We start from the raw sequence: 20,348 nt of genomic DNA on the forward strand, positions 1-20,348 counted from the left end.
CGACGATTTGGCAGGAACTTTCCGCGCATCGCCGAACCGTTGACGCAGCTTACAAAGGCTGACGTACCTTTTAAATGGGAAGCGCCGCAAGGAGAAGCCTTTGACGAACTCAAGCGCCGCCTGCAGTGCCCTCCTGTACTTAAACAGTTTGATGAAAACACCGAGACAGGAATTCACACCTTTACGAGCAGTGTGGGCCTAGGAGCCGTTCTCGTCCAGAAGAGTGCCGGACAGGAGAAAGTAATAGCCTACGCTAGCAGGTTCCTCACAAAGGCCCAAGTCAATTACTCGACGACCGAAAAGGAGTGCCTCATGATCATCTGGGCCACTCCTAACTTTCGTTCATATCTACACGGCCGACCATTCAAGGTTGTAAGCAACCTACACGCGCTCTACTGGCTGGCTAATTTGAAAGATCCCTCCGGCCGCATTGCCAGACGGAGCCCACGACTTCAAGAATTTGACTTCAGTGTAGTCTATAGGTCGGGCCGGAGTATTTCGACGCAGACTGCTAATCACATGATCCCGTCGGCACTCCCTCGAAGGACGATGACGACGACGCCTTTTTGCGACCGGTAAGCGCCAGCAGTTTCGCAGAACTGCAATCAGACCCTGAGCTGAAAGCGCTAGCCGATTACTTAGAAGGAAAGCCCGCTTCCCCTCCTGGTGTGTTCAGGCGACATTTATCATCGTTCGCGTTAAGTAATGGCCTCCTCGCGAAGAACGTCGCAACCAACAGGACCGCGCAACTTCGTGTAGTGCCTAGAAACCTCCGGCAGGAAATTCTGCGGGCGTTGCATGATGAGCCCACAGCAGGCCATCTCGGATTTGCACGCACGTTGCGTCGAATCCAGGAGAAGTACTACTGGCCGCGATTGCCTGCTGAAGTTGCCCACTACGTGAAGACATGTCCCGAGTGCCAACGACGCAAGACGCCGCCTATCAGACCCGCAGGACTACTAAACCCGATTCCGCGCCCAGACCTGCCCTTGGGATGGATTTGCGCGGCCCTTTTCCAGCTTCGCGTATGGGTAACAAATGGAGCATCGTGGCCACTGACTACCTTATCCGTTACGCCGAAGCAATGGCATTGCCCAATGGTACCGCGGTAGAAGTTGCCAAATGTTTTGTCGAAAAAATTCTCTTGCTACACGGCGCCCCAGAAGTGCTCATCACGGACAGGGGAACGGCGTTTACGGCAGAGTTGACGCAAGGCATCCTGGAATACAGTCATACAAGCCATCGACGAACAACTGCGTACCATCCCCAGACCAATGGCCTTACAGAGCACCTGAAAGAAACGATCACGGACATGATCGCCATGTACTTCGACGCTGAACACAAGACCTGGGACGCCATCTTGCCGTACGTGATCTTCGCGTATAACACGGCAGTCCAGGAGACGACAAGAGCGACCCCGTTCAAGCTTGTGTACGGCAGGGAGCCCACGACGACGCTCGACGCAATGCTGCCGCACGTAACCAACGAGGACAACCTTGACGTCGCCGCCTACCTGCAGCGTGCAGAGGAAGCCCGACGACTCGCACGGCTGCGTATTAAAGACCAATAGCGTACCGACAGCCGACGACGGAACTTACGACGATGCCAGGCAGAGTACAATCCAGGAGGTCAAGTATGTTTTGGACACCAATTCATCGTCGCGGACTTGGTGAAAAGTTGTTGCGTCGATACTTTCGGCCGTACAAAATCATTCGCCGCGTCGGCCAACTGGACAATGAAGTCATTCCCCACGGAACGTCAGCATCACAAAGGCGACGCGCACGCCCAGAAATCGTACATGTTGTTCGTCTGAAGCCTTATTACGCGCGTTAATGAATCCGTGGTGTTTAAACTTTGTAATATTTCTATTGAAGTTGCTTTGCTTATTTTGAAACATCGAGGCGGATGTTCTTTAAGGGGGGAGTAATGCCGCGAAAGCTCCAAAAGTGTATTTGTTGTTTTCAAGAGCCACCGGCATGCGGCCTTATCAATGTAATTCTGGCCCGCGTATCAATTCTGTATCCCGTGTTTGTTCATGCTCGTTGTCGCGATACGACGCGTTATCATTTTATTTGTCGCGAAAGATGCGCCGAGATCTGTCTCGAAGATTTCGATCTCTTGCGTATGTTTCTACAATGTTCTAGGTTGTGCAGTAGCAGTTTGCGACGTTATCTAGACTGTTCGGAGCAGCTTTTAATTTGAGCGTTGACGAGTGTGACGGGAATTCTTTGTTCGACGATCGACGAGCACGTTTGTTGCCATCGCCGCCCCCGAATTGCTTAGTTCTTTTGTGGGCGCAAGTCAGCCCAATAAAGAGTTTCATCAGTGCAATCACCGAGCCTTCATTTGTGTCATTGACCCTTGTCACCACCACGTGACAATATAATTATAATATCTCGAGAAAGCGAAGCAGATGCGCTTAGTCGTGAAAAAGAGCACAGTAAACTAATGCCCAACGATTACGCTTAACAAAACAGCAAAGAGACACCAAAAGAGCGTTTCTACTGGAATGTGAGATCACTAAGACCTGAAATTTCTGTCTCTGAGGCACTGAAACTGTCGTACTCGTTAATTGTCTTTAGAGTCAATTATAACAATTATAATTATAATTATAGCCGATAACACGTTCGTCGTGATTTTTTAACGCAGGCTTGTGTGCCACCAACCTGTTTCAACTCTCAGTCGATTTCTAACACAACCCTATGACCGCGCCCCCAGAAGAACGAGAAAAAACAATGAGCCGGCACAGCGGTAGTGATTGATTTTCGACATTTACCGTCGTTTTGTTGAAATTCAAGTAGCGCTGTCTAAGGAACAGATCCTGTATTAATTTGGCGTAACCACTTTGTTTATATCCGGATGATATGATTTACATCCACCTTTGCTATATCTGGTATATTCTTTCGTTATATTCGAAATGAAAGCTTTGAGACAAACCTAAACGCACTTTGTACAGCTCAAAACCACGAATAGTTTGACACCATCCGGAACATCACGCGACTACAGAGTTCGGCCGCGTTTACCATTTGAAGATCCCCGGGAACATGGTTTCTTGGTTGCAAGTCATGATGTTCACAAAATCCCGCGCTTTGATTCTCCAGCCTCATATATAGTCTAAACAAAAAACCTCCATCATCGAATAAGTGAAGACAAGAATGACATCCGGTTAAGGAACTCGGATCGATCCCTAATCTGTTCAAAAGGCGCCAAGATGAATCATAATTCATACAGTTCACAGTGGCGAGAAGCTCTACCTGCTGCATACACAAGCGCAGTCAACACGGGTTAGTGTTAGTGTTTTCCAAAATTTGTTATAAAAACACGACCAGGCGGAGTTCCACCGAAGATGTTCTTGTCAAAATTATGAGATTAATGAGAACACGTTGCCAAAGATTGAATATAAAGTGCGGACCTAAATCAGAAACAGGAATTTACAATGTAAAGAACAAAAGATTCGTTAAAAGAAACTCGAGACTGGGCGAGAGAGGGTGACTCCTATGCAGTCTCCACGCTGTAATAATATTGGTTAGCTGATTTTTACATGAAGAAAGTGAGACCAACAAGCTTTCGAAAAAACAAAACCTGGATAATATGAAGCACTCTTCTACCAGAATTGTAAAATGCTCAGTCAGTGGTCAATAGCAAGCTGACAGGCGAAATTGTAGGAGGAATGAAGATAAAACGCGCAGCTGAGAACATTTTTATCATTTGCGACTGACAGCACACATAGGCTGCAGTTGATCCTAGCCCCAAAAAAGAAAATCTGAAATGGTCGTTTATTCTTGAAACAAGCAGAGAGACAAGGACGTTAATCATTCAATAAGGTGCATCACTCTCTCGTTTTAGGGTATTCACCTTGTCATTGTAATCTGGCCTAGTGGAGAGGAGGACGAGACTGGCGGCGAATCCCTCAGAGTAGGCCAGCAGAGGAATCTTGGATACACCAGTTGTGTTGAGGACCAGGTCAATGACTGCAGCTAGACCATAACGGCCGATCTCATCGAAACTGCATACGAGATTGAAGTTCAAGCGGAACGAATTAGTCAGACGTTATTCGGATATTTAAGTCGTTGCCTTTAGTAAAGAACGGGTGTTTAAAATGCGAGGTGTACCATGCTTAGTTCTCTTGTTCGGCACTGAAATTGATCAATGTCTTCACCAGAGGCATCAAAATGAAGTGCTTATCAAGATGCCCTGGCGATAGACACCACCTTTTACCGGTTTCGCTGAAGGCATTTATGTATTATGTTCTATTTTTTTAAATTATCCTATTGTCCACGGGTGTGGGGCAACACAACGTTCAATAATTATCAGAAGCTCTAGACTCTGCAAAAAAGGCACTTTGAGCTATTGAGGGTTATCAAGACAGGCAGGAAAGCTTAGAAGCGTCACCTCTATAATGAAAGCATAATTTCTTCAAAGGTAACCGAGTCTACATATACCGCTTGTTACAGCATGTCTATAGCAATAGAATGTTCTCCATCTCTCCTAACCAACCTTCCTAACAAATACCCTCTCAGGCAACGCAGGAACTGGTCTTCAAAACGAAGAAAAATTACGAAAGAAAGCTTAATTATCAGATTCCAACTGTTCTTAACAACCCATGCCCAAGTTCCATTTTCATCTCTTTAAAAGCATATTTTAAAAATCCAAAATTAATTCCAACTGCTGACCTAAAATCCTTATTTTTTTATTTGCTTTATAGAATGCAAATTTTTATTTTGTCATGTCAACTGTAAGACTTTTCAGCAAATTTTTTGTCATGTTTTGTTGTTTCGTTTTGAGTGTATAGTGTACTTATTGTTCCTGCGTATAATGTCTTTGCTGTTATACTGCGGTGTGTTGTCATTATCACGTTTGATGTAAGGCTCTGTTAGCATTAGTTCGCGCGTTGCGCAATGCTGCACACTATCTAGGGAACTGTGACCTCTCCAGGCCTAACCGCGTTTTGAGACTGTTCCTTCGTTCATTCTTGAAAGAGAAATAAAAGAAGCGAAGTGAATTGAGAGAGCTACCAAACAAACATAAAATGAATTGTTTTACCCTGAATGAATTTGAATATCATCAATGCACACTGCGCCTGTCTAAAACAACCACTTGCTTGTTTCTGGGGCGGCTGATAAGCAATCCTATCCCCGAGCTCTAGAGAACATTTAGGAGGTGAGATTGAAGCAGGGCTTAATGGTGAGCTTGTTGGTGTGACAAGTTAAAGCAAATATATACCAGCCAAAAACGCCAGCTAAAGAGATTGACATGCCGCACTTATCACAATGTTTTTCATACGTCGTGGTATTTCATTGTAATGAGATTCTGGCTTAGTAGTTTAACCAGTAATGCAATAAGTGGTTAATAGAGCAACACCACGAAACTCAATTACTGCTGCCGTCACAGTGAACAGGCGAGTGAACCCGATCCTGTCTAACCCTGACCTCTGCTTAAAATTGTGTGGGTGAAATTGAAATCCTCGATGTCACAATTTTTCTTACGCTGCAGCCACTCAGCGCACTGCAGCTCTGGTGCCGGATTTAACTCCAATGCAGCGTCAGAGAGCAACACAACAAAATCTCTGCCACGAAGTCACAGTGCATGGGCCAGCGTACCTGAGGTTCTCAAGGTCAGCGTTGCGGGGATGAGGTTGAAATGGCCGGCGTCAGTGTCAGTTTTTCTGCTGTTCTTGATTAATAATAATTAAAATGCAACAAGTCAACATGCGAGCAATACAACTGCCGCTGCTACACTGAGTAGGCCAATTCTATATATTAGCAGTGCGAGCGAGGGGATCAGGACATACATTCTTGTGGTAACAGCACTAGAAAGTAAATAAGGTATGCTGTGATGCAAAGTGCAAATATGACGCGCGTGTTTTTATTTGAGCCAATAAAAATGCACATGTGTTCAGGCAGGGCTATTTCTACCAATGAGCGATAACATGTTTGTGGTGAAACATGCATGGAACATATCGGAGAGTTTTCCAAGATGTTAACTTTATGGCCAAAGTAGAACGAGAAAGAAGACTACACTGTATGAAAGAGCGCTGAACAAGAGGTTGAGAGGGAGCCTTAGTTCTCATGCTGACCCAGCATTTAGACAAGGGGGCTTGTCATGGTCCAGGGGAAGATAAGTACGTTAACGTTGGCTTGCCTTGAAAACTGACCCCCCCCCCCCCCCCCCCCCCGTATTCTTGTTCAGCTATCTTTCACATTTTAAGGGCGAAAGACGTTAAAGAACCATTAGCAGCTGCCATTTCAACACAGAAAACTCAGACCTAAAATTGTTACATGTTGCTATATGCTTCATTCTAGAGAGATGTTGAGACCAGTCTATGCAGATTCAAAAGGTGGAAGCAAAAATTCGAACTGTTCCCGCTATTTAAAACTGCCAGTAACGAAACTCGGAGCGCATATTTAACATTTTAGGATTTCAGAACTGCCTTTTACTTTTAGTTAGCAGGCACTGTTGATAGGTAATATCAATTGGCACCGTGATAAACCCATCGCCGGTATGGTAAAGATTTAAGCAGTCCAAAACATTTTTTGTGTCCACCTCAACAAGGCTTGGTTTTGCGCACGAACATCAGACGCCAGACCTCTCACCTCCACTGCCAGTACATGTCTTTTGTCTGCTTTAACTCAAGGTGGCCAGAGCGTTGAGCAATATCCCTCGTATTCATGGCCCACACGTCGTACCCAGCATCGGCCAAAAGAAAACCTGTTATTAGAGGGGAAAATGCAATTTGTTTAGAGCTTCTTGGCAGAGCCGGCTTCGGACGAGACGTGACAGAAGCTCCTTGTTTTTTGATCGCCTTCATCTTAGGTGAAGAAATAGCAGTGACAGATGACAAGAGGGGGGGTCAAGAACTTAAACTGTTACTGTGAGGTATATTTGCAGCACAGATGCCTCCGGATTTCAGTACAATATTTAACTTATCTAACATGCGGTGCATTCGTTTCTTTATGCTGGCGATCCTTTTCTCATGCCTCTCGTTATCCTGCTTCTGTAGTTGTAAGGCTAAGTGCGGTCAGACACACCTGGATCGGGCAACGTAGTAGGGATGCAGTCAATGCAGGTGGTCATTTGTGTTGCGAGCTCCTACCTTTATTTATTAAATTGACTAGCCAGCGTGAGGTATGTACCAGTTAGGCCATTGCCTTTGTCGCGAAACACTCTGTTCTCTCTTCTTTTGCAGTTTCTGGCTACCCACGGATATTTTCTTCTCTGCTTCCTTCTTTCCTGGACTTCTTTATCTTTTTTGTGCTTTTCTCTCGCTTTTTCTCCCTTTCTTTATCCTTTTTCCATTTCATATATCTATCTATTGTAACTAGGCAGTTGTGATCTTTGTTTCCTTTTGTATCTTTAATGTACATTTTTTACATTTTTATGTCCATGTTTTTTTTTTCATCTAAATTATTATTATTTTTTTATTTTGGGCGTTTAGCTCCTTTTCTTTTATCTAAAATTGGATTAAGCCTGGCAAAGTTTTGCTGGTCCGGGCGCCCTCTCTCTTTCTTTTACATTTTTTTTTCGTCATATTCTGAGAGGAATAATAAAAGGTAAAAAAGGTAGGTTGCGTGGTCATCCCAAATGCTGTAATAATTGCCAGTGTAATTTTCCTTAAACTACTTGCATACGTTGTCGCACATTTCACTGTATTGCAAATCGAAGGGTGATTAGACTAAGGTACCACATTGTTTTGTTTTATTTCTGGACGACTCGTCTTTGCACACCAATTTGTGCCAGGCGTCTCCCTACCTTTTACATCGGGAGGACACGTTGGGATCTGGAATAAACCAATCATGCATATATTACAATCACCGAGCTATACTAGCCTGCTGACTACTTGTCTGCTGTGTGTCTTAATCTCACAATTGTACGAGGCACATTTCTATGAGAAAGAGGAAGTTCGGCTGAATCGCTGTTCTACAATTAAAACTAATAGCAGCGCCTTATAAAAGAAAGAACCACACAGGAGAGAATTCTCGGTGTATATGTCTCTACGTTTGTCACCCTTTTTGCGTTGGTAGAGGCTCAAAACATTGCGGAAGCTTACATAGTTATTTTTTTCTGCATTAAATTTCGATTCTTAAACACAAACGCTCGGATTTCGTATTGAAGCATCGCGAAAAAGTAGCTGCAATGGTTGTATAACTGCCAACTGAGGAGATAACTGTCCTATGCAAATCGTGTGAACTTTATGCAGTGAAGATCGCATGTCAATATTTGATCGAAAACACTCGCATGCAATATTCGAAACAAAAAATTTAAAAGGGGTGTAGAAGAAAACGAGAAAGTCGATAATAATTTACTGTATATTAATTTCACTGCATTATATAAAAATATTTCATTAGTGCTAGTTGGAACTTGGTGTGCTCGATGAAAAGTATGGGCACTAACACTAGACTGCCCACATTAACTCTTGTATTAATGGTACGCCGTGAGTACATCAGATTTTGATTCCCGGCAGGGGCAACAAAAATATGCGCGGTTAGCCTTGGAAAGTTATTATACAACGAAAGAAAGAAAGAAAGAAAGAAAGAAAGAAGGAAAGAAAGAAAGAAAGAAAGATAGAAAGAAAGAAAGAAAGAAAGAAAGAAAGAAAGAAAGAAAGAAAGAAAGAAAGAAAGAAAGAAAGAAAGAAAGAAAGAAAGAAAGAAAGAAAGAGAACTGAAGCTCCGCCGTTAAGGGTATAACTCGACAGATTTTATAACACACAGTGTTTTTCTCTTTCAAAATTTTCTATTTGTTAACAGTTTATTTTTGCTTATTTTTTGTACACCAATATTTAGCCTCTGCGAAAACTGACCTCCCATTTTGAAAAGTTTGAAACCATTGTACGCATTTTTATTTTTAATTATTTTAAGTAACTAATTGATCAAATCACACTGTGTATATTTAATTACCAACCCCAAGCAGTGGGGCTTCCTTCTAAGCATTTTGTCACCCTTATAAACCCTTTGCACATACTTCATTCCTTGAAATATTTTATCTATTTAATTGCACGCTCTATATATGCTTAACTAGCATCCTAAACATTTGGATTTGTATTCTCAGCATTGACAACTCTGAATTTCCTTTTTTTAATCATATTTTCTTTTCATTCAATAATTAATTAAATACAATATTTTAATTAAATGCTCATCGCATATCTGACGCCAATCAATACTTAACTACTAGAGCCACAAATTACAATGATGAGACTTCTTTCTCAGCCCCTGATTAATTCCGACATACTGTGCGGGAAACTGGTTACAGTCACTACAGCTATTGCTATGGCGCCGACAGCTGTTCTGTCGAACGAGCTGTATAAGATATCGCTGAATGTGAAATTTATGAAAACGCCTCTCTTAGAAGGCTACAGACATCGCTTGCTAAGATCTTGGGCGCCCGTATGGTACAAACACATCTAGGGAACTTTTCTAGCGCCAACGAGGGATAGCAAGGCTTTCCTCTTGCGGCATGCAACCACACCAGCGACGACTTTATTGTGGAAAGATTCGCATGCAAGCATCTTTCGTTCGGAAAAAAATTTTAGTTCTTACGCGTGTTTGCAAATAGTGGCTGTTTTTCGAACTGAGAACACCGAGATAGTCTTAAGGGTAACAAATGTTCTGGAATGCATCAACGGGAGTTTAACGTTATTTTCTACCCAGTGCTTAACGTCAGAAATATCATGCGTGTAATGAACTCACAGCTATACGAATCAATGAGGCCACAGTAGTTCTTGCAACGGCAGTTTTGCATGATTTGATCCGCGGGTCATGTCATCGGCTGCGTCTGCAGTTCGGATAAGCACGCCCTTTTAGGTAATATAACCATTTACTCTTTCATCCTTAAGACTAATTTCTTTCATGATACGATGGGACAGAAGCCGCCATAAAACAAATGGGTGATACAATCAAGCACTATATCATTTTCATAACATCGTAGAGGAGAATGGTAGAACGAAATGTGTGCCTCTTAATACGTTTCGCTGTTCCTGCCTCTTGCTGCGCTGCAATAATAGGCAATGCCGGGCATACTACGTAAGCCTTCTACACGGAAATGTAGATCAAATGTGCCGCATGTAGTTTAGGATACAGAGTAAATTTGTTACATTCAGAGCCCTTGAATGAGCTCTCCTATAGCAGCCCAACCCATACCGTTGCAAACCAGTGCGTTAGGATGCTCGCGAATCTATATGCCTGCCAACCACGAGGATTCCCTCATGCATGTTGAGAGCGTTGAGAAATTGTGCTGGGAGCACACCTCGCGTGTTACAATAAACTGCTCACCTGGGGATTGCGACGGAAAGTTCACGAACCATGTACCAGATTGGGAAAGTATTCCCGGAACCAGCAGAATGTGGTTTCTGCTTGTGGCGCCATCTTTCGACGCCGTTAAGTTGTATGAGTTCATTGTGCCCACCCTGTCCACATCGAGCACATATCCGTCTTCCGTGGTGGCCTTAACTGTCTCGCAGGAGTAGCCGAAGTCTCGCACCAACTCGCACTGTCAACGATAAAGCGGGCTTGAAACGTAAAACACACTGCTACGTTAGTTGTGTTTCAGCTTGACTCAGCAAATACAGAAAACGACTCCTAAAAAGATTTTGAGGTATCAAATAGACTATTGCGCCCATAGAAATATTTGGTAGTGGGCGTCGGGAAAGAGACGAGTTATCTTAACTTGAATAATATACAGCCACATTTTATTTAGCAAATAATTATAGGGAAATGGAGGGCTTGTTATGAGATAATACGAATTGGGCCAACTGACCTTGATACCAAAGAAATCATTGCTGATATGTTTGCGGAGTTAAAGAGTATTACGTAATAACTTAAGCAATATTGTATATTAGGGTAGGTATTTTATGCTTCAAAGATCACTGGAAAGAAAGTAAAAGCGAAGCCACATCTCACTGTAGGCTCCGAACCCACGGTCTTCTTAATTTCATGTGTTGTGCTCTACTAATTGAGCTGAATTGAGTGACGGTTTGTTAATGGCCTACTTTATTAGGTACTTATGGTCCGCGTTATAATGACCTATCTTTGAGGATGTCGGAGGTGGAGGTCTCTTCCATAGCGCCGGACATAGCAAGTTCTGCATGACTGTGAGCGTCACGTTGAATTTGATGCAGCGCAGAGGGTGAAATAACCCTCTTATGCGAGCTATGGCACTTAAGTTGACAGATACGAGACCTTCCCCGCTAGACAGGCGAGCAAATGTAGGAAAAATGAATGTTCGTTACTATATGCATGCGAATTGTGTCAACAGCCGCCTAAACGAAAGAAAGCATAGGGATCAGTTTTTACCTCTGACGCGGTCATGGACTGCATGGTCGGAGGGAGGATCACTGACGGAGCCCAGGAACAATAAACAACATGCCTCGCAGTACTGAGACGCCGCTCAAGGCTTTAGTCTGCGAGATATCTGTATTAACTACTTGAGTTAGCATTCTAATGCAAGTGATTCATAGATGTAGTCTTTGTGAGTAGTCGAGCCAAATTTGAAAATAAAAATACTTTGATATGAGCCAATAATTTGCAAATAATATTTTAAAAGCGTTCCTGGCAACCACTCGCAATCGATTGGGGCGACACATCTCCGCGCGCGAACCTGCCCACTGACGTCAGTGAGGCTGCGTGCGTGCCCGCTCATCGGACACTCCCACGTTATGCGGCCCGAAACGGGCGTGATGGGATGACGTCGCGATTTCTTTTTTTTTTCTTTTTTATGGCGCTCTGGCGTCGGCTGAGTTGATAGGGGACAGGAGGCACATCATTTTCGAACGACCATGCGTTCGGTGCTAATAAAGCTAGCTTAAGAGTTCTGCAATAGAGAAAGGATTGATGGGATGCCTATTGCTCGGTCGAATTTTGTAAATTTTACTAAACAGGTTTTCGTGGTTCATTAAGCTCTGTTTTTTCGCGCCAGGCATAGAAAAGAGACCCCCATTTTAATACTCTTCGAGTGTACTGACACTGCTTCTCTGCCTCTGGAGAGACTTCAGTACCTCATTGCATTGCTAGTTGTCCCAGGAAACGCCCGCAATCTTGGGAGATGCAGATCGCGCTGCAAAAAATGCGTCAACGGCCGGTAGGTGTTGAAATTCAAGAGCGAAATCTCTTATGTCTGAATGATTAAACCCGTTTTTACTAATGACCCCGTGTATGTTTTGTCATAGTATCCATTCATTCAGTGTATTAATTTTTTGCATCATGTTTAGGCAGACTCATACACCTTCGACAGTAACATTCTTCATTGATAAACGTTTGATTACATCATCAAGAGCACTGCAGAATCTGCATTGGAGTAATGCGAAATCACGGATGCTGCTGTTGGTTGCTAATGGTTACTTGTAGTTGCTTAATTCAGTGCTTGTTACTCCTTTCTCTTTTTCCGCTTTCATTCCCACCTTCCTCCCTTTTCTTACGACGCGGTTGAGGTGTCCACAGCAAAAAAGTGAGACAGTTACCGCGCCTTTCCCTTCCTATAAATCAATCAGGTTTTTAAATCAATAAATCAGTTACACATTTTAGTCTCTGGTACTTTCACATTTCGCGCCATACCTCTTCCTATGCCCTTTTTAAGCTCTACTTCAGGTTGGGTGACGTCATATCATTGATGTCACATTCACTACCGGCACTCCTTTCTCTCCGCTTTCACTTCCACCTTCCTCCCTTCCATTACGGCAAGGGTCAGGTGCCCACAGAAAAAGTGTCACAGGTACTGCCCTGTGAACCAGTTGTTCTTATTAATTACCTAATTTTCATATTGGTCTAGATAATTTTTAAGACATAACATTACATCACCCTCTATCGATTGTCACCACTTAATAACCTCTACTGCTTCTCAATTAGTCACAACTGCTGCAGACACAGTTTTGCGGACATGTTCTGTGGACAGAAATCTGGGAACATAGCAAAGTAATGCTTTCGAATTAAAAGCGCACCTTTGGTTATTGCAAATACTGTGTGGTGGTCGCTGAAATGGTGTGCTATAGAGCATACTTGTTCCGATTTCAAATTTCCTCCACGATTAGCAAAGTTTGAACACACTGTTACGTTCGGGTTGGCGCGCCTCTCGGTAGCGTTGGCCTGGCGGCTCCGTGGACGGCGGACGGCATCAAAGGTGCCAGCAAAGACGAGGCGTCTTTTAACGAAACAACCTTTACTGCAACATCATGAAGAAGCGGGCAGTGAAGCTGACCCGGAGAGATTACAGACACTCTCACACAGCTGGTGTCTAACGTCGTAACAACGGCGCGTCAAAGTAGTGTCTGGCTCAGCGGAGTCGGCCGCTGCTTTTTATAGGTTTTCCCGTTCACAGGGAAAGGGTAAACCCTCACAGGAAAGGGAGAGCCAAACATGTTGGTTCACGACGAATGACTTAATCGCAGGTGTTCCGACCTCATCTCCTCCACCTCCTGTAGACAGGAGAGGGCGACGCACTTTCCCTCGAGCTCCAGGCTTGGCCAGCTTTTGCACACACACGCACGCACACACATTTGGCACGTGGTAGGAACACGCTGAGACTTGTCGGCGGGAGGAAGCGTTGCGCGGCCGATGAACGGCGTCGAAATGGCCGATCCGCTCGCGGTTCTGCCTGTTGCTATGCGGTGGCCGTGTCAGCTGTCCCACTTGTTGGTGGAGAAACGTAACAGACTGCCCCGCCGGGGAAGGGAGACCCCGAAGGGCAGGGGACTGCATCCGCTGTCCGGAGGGATCGGGATGTTTCTGCTAGCCGGGTTCATCCGACTCTGTTTCTCTTGAGCCAGTCAGCCTGAAGAATTCCTCGGCAAGTCCGGGTTTCCAAGGCACTCTGCAACTTGTTTTCAGGAGAGATTTCTGACAACCCACAACGTCACAACCACGCTAAAAACTCAACCGTTCAGCCAGCAAGCACGGCACTAACTTCACTAAGTTTTGCCAGACTATTTCCTTCTTATGCCCCCATCTATATTAAAGGGCAGCTCAGCAGCACTTGAAACGCGTCCACAAATTTGAAAATCGGATTTTCAAAACAGCACTTCAAACAAAGATACTGCAATACAAATGTTCAAAATCCTATGTCAGGAAGAAAAACACCAACTAGTGAATAAAGGCTTCTTCTCACGTTATGGGCTTCGACTTAAGTCATCGGCGTTACCGTTGAGATCACCTTTTTCACTAAAGCATCGGTTGTCCGTTTCACGGAACAGCCTTACTTTCCTGTTTCTGTGCGAAGAAACGCATGAGCATGAGTCGCTCACTTTTCGGAACAATCTATCCCTCTCCTTACGGGTTGCGCACCAGTCATGCATTTGCTTTTCACGGGCGCATTTGTGCCGCTGGGATAGTCGCTTTCTCTTTCGCGATAGCTTCAACTTGTTCCATTCTTTCTCGCGCCTGCCTTTCCGCTTTTTTCTGCGGCAGTACTGGAACACATGCTTTCTGCTTTCTTTTCGCAACCGTATGCGTTTGGTCTCCTTAGGAAGGCAGCATTCTTTCTCGCGCCTGCCCTTCCGCGTTTTTCGTCGGCAGCACTGGAATACTAGCCTTATTCTGCTTTCTTTCTGAGCAATCTCTGACAAGCTAGCGGTTAACGTTCTAGCGGTAACCGGAGCTAGTAGGACGCGGCTGTCGTCGAAGTGGTCAAAGTGCGGCGCCGCGTTTGCATCGTGGCCAGCAGCGCATGACTCACTTTTAGTCAAGTCCGAACAACAACGACTGACGTCAGTCGCATCAGTCCCCCTTCTAGGCATTTGCTCTGGAGGCTCGCCACTCAGTGCGTCGCCTCGCTCAGAGCTAACCGGCGCACGATCAAGCTCCTTCGACAGCTGGGGCGCTTCGGATTGAGTGAGGGCCATATGTGCCACGTCCGCGTTGGCACTGGGGTTGCTTTCGCGAATACAACCTAGCATGGTATTGGGGCTCGAACGATTCTGACTCTGCTCTGGTCGCTCGCTGTCGCCTTCGCAAGTCTCGCTCTCTACAGCGGACGCGCACTCCTCGTCGGTCTGCCCTGGCTGATCACAACTCGCGGGTTGCGCAGCTTCCCTGATTGGCAATTCGCTTTTCTGCGCGCCCTGCTCTACAACACAGTCGATTTCGGAGACTGAAAGTTTCTCCTTTCCTAGCTCATTTCCATCTCCGCCACGCTCTACACAAGCTTCTGCTTTCGACTCGAGAGACGGTTCAGTTACTACCAGTTCCCCACACTCATATGATGGAACTGTATCTCCTGCAGCTACTTGGGTCGGCGTGCAGTGCACCTCGCTTAACGGCGTCACTTCGGACTTCTCACCGATTAAGCCTGTGCTAATCGTCTCAGCTAGTGGCTCGACCAAGGTAGCACAATACTCTTCTGTTCTAGAATCGGTCGGCTCACTACTGCGGTCACGTTGCTCGGCCGCTTCCCCAAGCTGTTTCTCACACTCTGGTACCTTTGACTTTTCAGGCTCACTTGTGTCTACGGCGTACGTGGTCTTAATCTCAGCGTGCTGTACCTTCGACCCTTTCTAATTGCTTGACCACCTCTCCGGTACTAACGCCTTTGCAGCTAGCTCCCGAGCTCTAGATCTGGTCAAGGCCTGTACGCTACCCTCTCCAAACACAAGCCCATTTTCGCGCAAGAGGTGATCGGACTTGTTTGAAAAGAGGTACGGGTACTGAGGAGGAAGCACAGATGACACCGCCGCTTCTGTCTCAAGTGCCCCGAAAGGTCCCTCAATAAGCACTTTGGCTATTGGCAAACGCACGCTGCGAGCTTCCACGGCCTGTTTGATCCACGCGCACTCACCCGTGAACATCTCAGGTTCCACGTAAGAGGAGTGAACCACATCCATGGTAGCCGCAGAATCGCGAAGCACTCGACACTGTTTCCCGTTCACGAGGAGCTCTCGAGTGTAAGGTTCGAGAAGCTTCATGTTCTCGTCACTTCGGCATAATGACAAAAACACGATCTTTGGTTTTGTCTCTGGACACTGTGCCGAAAAATGACCAGGCTTCTGGCACGTATAACAGACGCGCGATTGCCTTGCCTCGAACCTCTTTTTCCGTTCGGCTTCGGTTACCACCGTCGCTTTATCGTCGGCCGGACTGCTTTGACTCGCATCCGGACCACGTTTATTCTCCTTAGCTTTAAAGGGCTTGAACTTCGGCCTCTCAAACTTAGAGCCGAATTCCCCTGTTGACCGTCCTTAGCTCCACGAGCCCGACGCGTCACAAACTCTTCAGCTAGCTCGGCGGCTCTATCCACCGTACTAACATCTGGCCTATCCATGACCCAATACCGCACGTTCTCGGGTAACTGACTGTAAAACTGTTCCAGCCCGAAACACTGCAGAACCTTATCGTGGTTACCATACGCTTTTTCTTCTTTGAGCCACTCATACATGTTTGACATGAGCTTGTAGGCAAACTCTGTATACGACTCACTTTTGCTTTTCTCATACTCTCGAAAATTCCGACGGAATGCTTCTGCTGACAGCCTGTACTTTCTTAGCAGACTCGATTTCACTTTGCCGTAATCCTCTGCTTCCTCTTTTGCCAAGCGAGCGATTACGTCTGCCGCCTCACCGGGTAACAAAGTGAGCAAGCGCTGTGGCCACGTTTCCCGAGAAAAACCCTTGCCTCTCGCACATTCGCTCGAAGTTAACCAGGAACAAACCAATGTCCCCTCCAAGCTCAAACGGCCGCATTAGGTCCCTCATTTTGAACGATTCCCGTTCTCCTGCACCGTGAGCCCGACTTGCACTACCACCGCGTCCCGCGTCTACCTCGATACGTTTTATTTCTATATCGAGTTGACGGTCCTCTCCTGCACCGTGAGCCCGACTTGCACTACCACCGCGTCCCGCGTCTACCTCGATACGTTTTATTTCTATAGCGAGTTGACGGTCCAGCTGCTCTTTCTCTTGCCTTTCCTTACGGTCACGTTCCTCTTTTTCTAGCCTTTCCTTACGTTCACGTTCACGTTCCTCTTTCTCGTGACGTTTTCTACGTTCACGTTCCTCTTGACGTTCGTCAATGATCTCAACGCATTCCAAAAGCTCGTCATCTTCAGCTTCCAACGCAAGAATAGCCTTTAACACTTCTGGTTTTCTGAGTTTGACAAATCCAGACCCAACTCCTCCGCAAGCTCCAGCAATTTCGGTTTCGCAACGACTCCAAATCCATGGCTGTTCCGAGTGCTGCCTTTTCTACTGCCCACTATTGCCTTGCTGCAATTAACCCAGCAACAACGACAACACAATTACCAGCTCTGTTCTCTACTTAACAAAAGCCTGGCAAAACTCAGTAGAAGAAAGTCCCGCACTCACCAAACCTCGCAGCCAAGAATCCAACGCAGTCGTTCCGCTGCAGGCAACCAGTCATCACACAGGGCTCGTTGCACTGCTCCCGCCTTTCCGCCTTAGCTGCTTGTTTCACAGGTCACGCCTCGGACATCTCCGCTCTTCCCACCAGATGTTGCACCTCGGTCAGGCCAGGCTCGTTTCACCGACCACGGTCACTGCTTGGTCGCCCTCGTCTCTCCGCTTTCCGCTGTTCACCAGTTGTTGGACGATGGTATCGCCTGGCTCGTCCCTCCAACCACGGTTACGGCTTGGTCATCCCACCGCTGCCACCAATTGTTACGTTCGGGTTGGCGCGCCTCTCGGTAGCGTTGGCCTGGCGGCTCCGTGGACGGCGGACGGCATCAAAGGTGCCAGCAAAGACGAGGCGTCTTTTAATGAAACAACCTTTACTGCAACATCATGAAGAAACGGGCAGTGAAGCTGACCCGGAGAGATTACAGACACTCTCACACAGCTGGTGTCTAACGTCGTAACAACGGCGCGTCAAAGTAGTGTCTGGCTCAGCGGAGTCGGCCGCGGCTTTTTATAGGTTTTCCCGTTCACAGGGAAAGGGTAAACCCTCACAGGAAAGGGAGAGCCAAACATGTTGGTTCACGACGAATGACTCAATCGCAGGTGTTCCGACCTCATCTCCTCCACCTCCTGCAGACAGGAGAGGACGACGCTCTCTCCCTCGAGCTCCAGGCTTGGCCAGCTTTTGCACACACACGCACGCACACACATTTGGCACGTGGCAGGAACACGCTGAGACTTGTCGGCGGGAGGAAGCGTTGCGCGGCCGATGAACGGCGTCGAAATGGCCGATCCGCTCGCGGTTCTGCCTGTTGCTATGCGGTGGCCGTGTCAGCTGTCCCACTTGTCGGTGGAGAAACGTAACAACACCAAGTTTAAAGTAGTTCGCAATAGGTCCTAGCCACATCGGTGTCGGAATCTATCCTAAGTCCAAAGAAGTCCTCTTGCTTGTAAACGTTTTATTTCCTGTAATGAGAGGACGCGAGCTGGCGAAGATGGTGAACGTTGACCTCAGTTGGTCAGCAGCTCCAGTCCGGGCTGCCGCATGTGGCAGCCACCTCACGACAACTGCGGGTCAGGGTCTGTTGCGCCCCGAACGATGAGCACACTAGGAGGAAGGCCTTCGAGCCTCTTCAGTGGAGGTGGGATAAGGAGGAAAGCAGGGACTAGATTGCCCACACCATGTTGGTATGAAGAGCAACGACTCTTTTCACAGTCTGGGCATTCGGGTTTCACATTTGGGTCGTAGCGAGCAGCCTGGGCTGGGACCGCGAGACAGTGTTGGTCAGCAGCTGTCGCAGAATGCTTTCGTTGTCCTTCGACAACTAATTCGCCGGAGGTGAGTACCTTCGGTTCCGAGCTTTGCAGTCGTCAATAATTTCTCGGAATCGCAGCATTGGTCGGCCTAGCTCGTCATAGGGGGATCGGAGTGGAGGAGAGTTTCCCGGAGGATAAGCGAGCGTGCAGCGGCGTTTGCCGCTTCATTCCCTGGTGGTCTCTGATGAGCTGGCGCGCACATGATGTGCTTAGGCTGGGATTCCCCGTGGTGGACAGCATTGAAAAGCAAGCAGTGAGCCAATGTGCATACAGCAGCGCACATATAAATTTCACTGGCGAACCTCGGTGTCGATGATGACACTTCGGCATTGCGGGTCAGGCTCTGCATGTTCCGCCGTTCTGCATCTCTTCTTCAGTGATCGCCTCCTTGTGGATGTTGAAGACAGGCAACTGGGCAAATTAGAAAATATCGTGTAAATGGCACCACGTTTCAGCGCTCAAGAACCGCGCTCTATCTCCACAACCTCACCGTTTATGACGTGCTGATATATCTTGTCTAGGGCCACATGCTTACCCTACACCAGCTACACCAGTGTAGGAAATCTCCAATACCCACAATAATTTTTGCTGGACTGGTGTAGCTGGTGTAGGTTAAACAAATGGCCCTTTTATCTGACGGCTGAAAATGAACGTCGCACGGCTTTGCATGTTTTGCCGAGTAGCTTGTCAGCGTGTGGGATAGCTCGAGCCCACCTTTGAAGAAGCTGCGGGTCGGATGGTGGAGCACAAAAGCGCCTCTTTTCGTGGTTACTTCGGTATCTGCTCGTACAGCCTGGCACGAAGCAGGTCGGCATGCTGGAAATTCGATGGAGCTCTTGGTATCAAGAAACAGCTGGCCCGCGGCAGCCGGCCGGGAAAGTTGACGACTTTGCAGCAAAACGGCGACGTCTAGCGAAAGTCACGAAGTATTCGCACATTTACAGGCTTGCAATAAATTGAAAACAAAGCTCGGACACCTGGACTACTGGAAAAAACTGCGGCAACGCAGCGGCCAGCACAAGCAGCGCTAGCCAAATATTGGCGCAACCGTCGACTGCAGCGCCCTCACACTCCCTACGATCATGTCGCGCCCGGCTCCGGCGGGGGAGTTTCGAAACTCAACTATGTCTAGAAACGTTGCCATCGAACGCATAGTTCGTCCGCGTTCTATGCAGAATGCAATTTCATGCCCTTCACGTGCTATGCTGGCAGACGATTTTCTGCTTCACTGTGCCAGCTCTCAGAGGCAGCGCGAGCACATGCATTGCGGACACTACCCTTCTCCCCGCACACACGCGCACACCTGCTGGGAGACCGCTACTCGTCTCCTCGTACAGCTGCGGAACACCATTGGAACAACGCAAATGGTTGCCATGGTAAGGGCGCATGCGAAGTAGTGGCATCTACCCGACCCCACGAAATGCTCTTCTACTGTAACCTAGCGTAGCTTTCGCTGCAATATACATCGACTATGAGAGACACCGCAGGACAGGGCTCCGGAAAGTTTTATCCCTTTGGCTAAATAAACGTGTACCAACATCACACAACTCGCTGACGCCTTGCGTTTCGCCTCCATCGAAATGCGGCCGCAGTGGACGGGATCGAAGGATCTGCGTTCACCGGATCAGCATTCGAGTGACCTGAACACTGAGTGAAGCAGCACGGCGGATGAGGATGAACAGAGTTTGGCATTATGAAGATAACG

Source organism: Amblyomma maculatum, chromosome 11 (genome assembly GCF_055883805.1).
Source record: "Amblyomma maculatum isolate TAMU_Amacu chromosome 11, ASM5588380v1, whole genome shotgun sequence".
Lineage (NCBI taxonomy): Eukaryota > Metazoa > Arthropoda > Arachnida > Ixodida > Ixodidae > Amblyomma > Amblyomma maculatum.